The following is a 5,343-nucleotide window of genomic DNA, read 5'->3' as shown; positions in this document are numbered from 1 at the left end:
GTGATCCATATGAAACTTTGTGTATTACTCGTGACATTTTTGAAATTAGAGCATGTTCTATTTTCGTGTGTATAACAGTGTTGTATTTTGAAATACAACACTGTGTGAGTGCAAAATAAAAAAAACAAAACAAAAACGAGTAAAGAAAAATCATAACAAAATAAGTTTCATTGCATTAAATATATTTATTGTTATTTAAAAATGTTTTAAATAAATATATTGTTAAAAACAACAAACATATAAACTAATAGAGGTTATGTCACATGCAATTATGTACATATGTACGTTTGAACGTGGAAATTATGAATCGTATGTATAACGTGAATTTTGACATACACATGGAATTCCATATGTATCGAATACATGTCCCAATACACAAGCAATACATGCCGTCTGACCCCCCTATTAGTAAGAAAAAACTAAAGGAATTAAGTGTTTTGGGCCATAACTATTAAATTATTATAAACTAAAACATATTTTCAGGCAGCTTAAAAAAATTATTTCGAATTTTTTGCGAGTGTATGACTTTGGGAAAAACTGGGGGACACGGGTCTTTTTTTTTGGTCTTTTATCACCTAGTGGAGTCCGTATATGGTTATTTTTTGGTGTTGCACTGTGTTATCGTACATGATTATCGCTTCAGTTGTTCAGAAATGTCCTTGATAAATATGGATTTTCTATATTAAAGAATCCGCCAGCAATTGGTAAAGTTTCGGGAGCAATCAAAGTTACTTTGCAAAAAAACCCAATTTAAACTAAAGATTACTTCAATATTTGTTAATTTACTATCTCATTAATTTACTGTACAAAGAAAAACAATTTTTCGATTTATTTCCGTTAAATTTTAATTAATTTTGTAATTTTTTTCACCCCCAAAATCATCTGTTCCATTCTAAGTAATTAATTTTTTTTTGTTAAATTTATGGCACTGAAATTGTTTATAACGTAACAAAATAAAAAAAATCTATTAAATGTTACTTTATCGTTTCAAAAATTAAAAGTTTTTTTTACATTAAAAATCAAAATATCAAGCAGCACACATGGCTGTGGCGAGTTGTAGTACCCTTCTACCATTATGGATCGATCCATTTGTATTTATTTTGTTTGGTTCTGTTAAATTTTAATCTTGAAAATTTTGTGCCATATTTTTGTTAAACAAATTAAAATGTGTGAAACTATTTAAGAAAAAATAGAAAGAAAGAAATATAGCAATTATTTACACAAACATTTAAAGTTAATTGAGATAAGCGATGGTCTGTTTATTTATTTAATTTTGCAAAACGAAAAGAAAACAATTTAAATTAACACAGTAATTTTCAAATGAGATCAACAATTGAAATAGTTTATTTTGGAAATTTTTAGGAGAATTAATAAAAATATTGAATGCAGTAATATAAGTAAAAGTCTCCCTTAAGTAAGACTTTTACATCGATTAGCTAACAAAGTTTCCAAAATAATAAGATTCATGTTAAAACATTATTTGTATGGGAAATGGTGTAATTTATGTCTAATAGTTATTTTCCACCTCTCTCACTAACACTAACTTTTCGCATTTTTTTAATGACTTTAAATGTTTTATTTGAAACGTACGTTTATCTTCATCTAGTTAACAAGAAAAAAAATTAATAGCATAAGTGTAAAACATCTTGTAAACACGCACTTTTGACATAATTTTCACACATTTTTCGTTTTATTTTGTTCTTTTTTTCGCCAATTACTTTAATAACGCGATTTGAATCAAAAGTGTTAAGTACTAGAGAGATAGGAAAAAGAATATAATAAATTGTAGTAAAAAGTACAGAAAAACAGGGTTGATTGAAATCAAGTTTCAAACCCCTTAGCTAACTAGGGATCTTAAGATATATGTACTTTCGAGAATGAAATCAAATCAGGCATAAATTTTCATAAACAGTTAAGATAGGATTATTTTTAACCTAATATTTGTTTATAAAAATCATATTTTCTAAGAGTACGGACAACTTTCTGACTATATACGCGATATACTTTCGAAATTGTTCCTATTCAGCAGAAGCATTCCAGAGAAGCATTCCTTAATATGAAAAAAACGCTGATTTCACAAAAAATATCCATTTAAAAAAAAACTCGCAATTTTATATAACACTGTGTGTAATTTTTTGACTCATGGAAATATAACCATATACGGACAACACTACATGATACAAGAGCAAAAATAACTGGTTTGGCCAAAGTCATGCACTTTCACTTTTATGGCCCCCAAAGATTTGGGGCCTTTAAAAAATTCGATTTTTTTTACCTTTTTTCCCTTGTTCAGGTCCATTGGTAGCAAACTGTTCAAATTTCAAGGAAACAATCAACTGCAAAAACGTACCTAAGATCTCAATAATCAACTTTCTAGAACATATGAACTTTCTAGGAATGATTCTTAATACCGTTTAGGTAGATTTTGGGCCATAAACCATTAAATTATTATAAACTAAAGCATACTTTTAGGCAGCTTTAAAAAAATGTATTTCTCAATTTATTTCGAATTTTTTAAATTTTTTTCGGATTTTGATCTTGAAGATGTAGTTTTTCTGATTTTATATGTTCACAACTTTTGTTCTTTATGACAAGGGCTACAACTTTGCCTCAGAGAGTAAATCAAAGTTCCGAACTGTTTGCAAGATATGAGCCTGAAAAAATTATCACTTTTTTGCAAAAATTACACCGAGCCCACAAATCTTTGGGGGCCCATAAAAAAGTTTATGACTTTGGGCAAAACTGGGAGACACGGGTCTTTTTTTGTTGGTCTTTTATCAGGTAATGTTGTCAGTAAATTGTTTTTTTTTCGTGTTGCACTGTGTAATTTGCCAAAATACTAAATTCTCATGAAATCGTTAAAATTTTTATAATTATGTATTTCAAAATGAATTATTGTTACTCTTCCAACATGCTGCAAATATTTTCGCTAATTAAGTATTATTTACATTGCCTTGTATTTGTATGTATTATTAAACAAAAACTGTAAATAAATTTTGTTTAAAACATTTCTTTTTATATGCCTGTAAATGATTTCTAAACTATTTTGTAATAAACACAATTTTGTACACAGTTTTATTGTTATTTTTATTTTGTATATGCAGTGAGTGAGTGACCTTTAAGATTTATTGCAATCTAAATATTTTTTTATGTAAAATAGAACATTTTAACAACATTTTTCAGCCCACTAAAAGATTTTTTATGGATATTATTTTTCTAAATTTTGTAACAAAAACGACACATGTTTTTTAAAGAGTTTTTTTTTATTATTTTTAACAACCTTCCTCAATATGTTTATTAAAAAAAACATAATTTTATTTAAAAAATTGTGGGAAAACGGAAATGTAAAAACTTGGTCAATGAAGCTGAAAAAGCATAGAAACAAATAAGAATCGTAAAAAACTAATTTAAAACTAAAACAAATATTGCGTTATAAGAGGCCATTCAAAAACATTTCAACAAAATTTCGTCATATTATCCGTTTTTCATTTTATCGAATAAAACTGTTCCAAAACTCTTTATTAAAATAGAGAAAATTTAAACCAAAAAAAAAACATCTATATGCGGCAAATGCCACTGACATTACGAATGGATTTTGGTGTAAGCGACTGACTGCCTGCCTGTCTGGCTGGCTGACAGTTGTATTAGTTTGGCTGCAATAATTTTTTGTGTTTGTTTTTTCTAGTATCTTTTGAAATAGAATCATCATTTTCATCACCTTACGACATACATTTTTATCTACGAATTTTTGAAACGAAAAAAAAGTGAGAAAAAAACACAGAAATGATGAATCATCAGCCGCATAGTGCCTTATAATTTGGTGTCAATTAAATGGCAGACTAAAATCTAGAGCTGCTAATGAAATGACTAAAAGTAATTGGATAATTTTGTTTAAAAGATTTGCTTCTAGGGTTCTATAATTGAAACAAAACTTTGACTTAAGAGATCTTAATGAAACGAAAAAAGTAATTATTTTAGTTTATTTAAAAAATAAAAAAACGACTTTTCGACTTTCTTCGATTTTTGAACAGTCGACTTTTATAACATCAACTTTTACTAATTTACATATAATTTACATTTACAAGTGAAAAAGTGATTGATTATTTTATTTAAATGATTTGCTCCTAGAGTTCGTTAAAATTCAATATTTTAAAAGTCGACTTTTAGACTTTAAATCGACAATTTTATGTCAATTATAAGCAAACTAAATTCATGATTTCTTAATGAAATTGAAAAAACATCGACTTTTCGACATTCTTTGAATATTAAAAATGTCCACTTTTGTTAATTTATGAATTATTTTAATATAGTAGGGTGGGTTGATTTTTTCACGAAAAATGGTATAGCAAAAACGCAATCTACGGAAAAGTCTAAGAAATTTTCCCCAAGAACCCATAGGTCTAAAATCAAATCCTATCTTGAGCATTTCGTCTTTTATCCAATGATATTTCAGTATATATTTTTTCTTTTAATAGTTTTTTTATTGTATAAAAGACGAAATGCGCAAGATAGGATTTGAATTTAGACCTATGATTTCTTGAGGAAACTTTCTTAAAATTTTTTGTAGACTGCGTTTCTGCTTTACGATTTTTTACTTTTTGATCGTCCATACAAATCGACCAAGCCTAATAATATTGTGTTCATATAGAATTCATAGATTTCTTTTAATTTTTGCTCTAAACCCCAAAAAATCGTCGTATCGACTTTTTTCAATTTGTTGACTTTTCGATTTTTTAGAAAGAAGTAAACGATTGTTCAACTTTTTCCTGAAGTAAAGTCTACTTTTCATCATTCTTCTATCATTTATTTGGTATAAATATAAAAAGACAAGTATCTTTGATATTTCCAAATAGTCAACATTCCGATTTTTTGGAATAATGTAATCGATTGTTCGAACAAAAGTCGACCTTTCGTGATTTTTCTATTATTTAAATGTAAATACTAAATGGTTTTAAGATTTATAGATGATAACAACGATTTTTTTGTATAAATATATTATAAATCGTATCTTCGACTTATTTTTTGCCATCGATTTTTTCCGAACAAAGATAAACATCTCGATTTTTTGCAATATTTATCATAGTTTATTGATTTATTCTGGAGACAAACTCATTTTCTAAATGTATGTTATGAATATAAATAATTGTCTATGCGACTTTTTACAATAAGTCGACATTTCGATTTTTTGTTTATTTATCCTGTTTTTATGTAAAATATATATGTCAAATTTATTAATGAGAGGAATGCATTTTATTGAAATGTTGGTCTATATGTATATAAAAATCGTCAGTTCGACTTTTTTCTATTAGTCGTGTATGACTTAAAAATGTGGGATTTACAGTA

This window comes from Calliphora vicina, chromosome 4, assembly GCF_958450345.1.
Source record: "Calliphora vicina chromosome 4, idCalVici1.1, whole genome shotgun sequence".
In the NCBI taxonomy this organism is placed as follows: Eukaryota; Metazoa; Arthropoda; class Insecta; order Diptera; family Calliphoridae; genus Calliphora; species Calliphora vicina.
This window is presented reverse-complemented; position numbering follows the sequence as displayed.